Source organism: Myotis brandtii, unplaced genomic scaffold (genome assembly GCF_000412655.1).
Source record: "Myotis brandtii unplaced genomic scaffold, ASM41265v1 scaffold1612, whole genome shotgun sequence".
Lineage (NCBI taxonomy): Eukaryota > Metazoa > Chordata > Mammalia > Chiroptera > Vespertilionidae > Myotis > Myotis brandtii.
In genome coordinates this window covers 1,703,748-1,703,986 of record NW_005355890.1, presented here as the reverse complement: position 1 = coordinate 1,703,986, position 239 = coordinate 1,703,748, and positions in this window count along the sequence as shown.

Here is a 239-nt window from a genome sequence, read left to right as displayed (position 1 = left end):
AGCCAAGCAGGGTCCTGCTGCCCCCGCCTCCCGAGCTCCCAGGCACCCGCTCCAGCGGGGCAGGCGGCACGGGCCTCAGGGAGGCCTGAAGTCTGCTTTATGTTAAGTAAAAGTTTTGCAACAACTTCCTAATACTCTGGCGTTTTTAAACGAACAAATGAGGGCTCCCTCGCGAAGCCCGTAACAAAATGCCACCCCAGGAGGACCTCGTCCATAGCCGGGTGGGCGGGCCCCGCAAG